Here is an 890-nt window from a genome sequence, read left to right on the forward strand (position 1 = left end):
GTATTCACCAGATTTAGCCCCCAGTGACTTTTTCTTATTTCCAAACTTGAAAAAATGGCTCGGTGGACAGAGATTTCCAGACAACGAAGACGTCATTGCCCTCGTACATGCATATTCGCGTAATTCAAGTTTTGAAGAATCCTAATTTAAAGCCTTCGACATTAGCGAACGACGCCTTATCGTACCTAATAACTGTGATAAAGTTTTTAACCAAATATTGTCAGGCACATAACCTCAAATTGACATACCATTATTAAATTTTTGAACAACAGCTTCACGTTTTTCGGGGACAGATCCTAATGAAAAACAATAGAATTCGTAAATTTAAAATTAACAAAAAATCTATAACCCTATACAGAAAATCATTCACGGCGAATCAAAATGAAAAATTATGAAAAAATACACTTTTTATTAACCGGTCGCTTTTCACTTAATGTAACTATTTTTGAACTTATTTAATTACCTTTAAATTTATCCAATTTCACTTTACTAAATTAAAAAGAAGTTATAGTCTTATTCAACTTTATTACATTTATTATTTTTTAAATTATTGCCAGCTCTTCTTTGTCGATGACTCGGAGTCTCCATGTCACGCCGCCAACCGTATATTTTTGGTACCACTCAGTCACCGCATCCTACTTTCTAACTACGCACACGACCCTCTTTCGAGCAAAACTATCCACTGTGCACAAACTATAGAGTTTTAGTTGAAATGCCATTTAGGTGAATCGAGATTTAGTTCGATTGTATAGCTACCTCGAGCACTCTTCGAATTTGCGATTCGAGTTATTCGTGTACGAATATACTTAACAGCGTCGCCACGTTTAACTCGCAGCAAAATTCTAGTACTTTACTGGTGACAAGCAATTTGAGCCAATGAAATCATTTGT

The sequence above is a fragment of the Belonocnema kinseyi genome, chromosome 7 (genome assembly GCF_010883055.1).
Source record: "Belonocnema kinseyi isolate 2016_QV_RU_SX_M_011 chromosome 7, B_treatae_v1, whole genome shotgun sequence".
Classification (NCBI taxonomy): Eukaryota; Metazoa; Arthropoda; class Insecta; order Hymenoptera; family Cynipidae; genus Belonocnema; species Belonocnema kinseyi.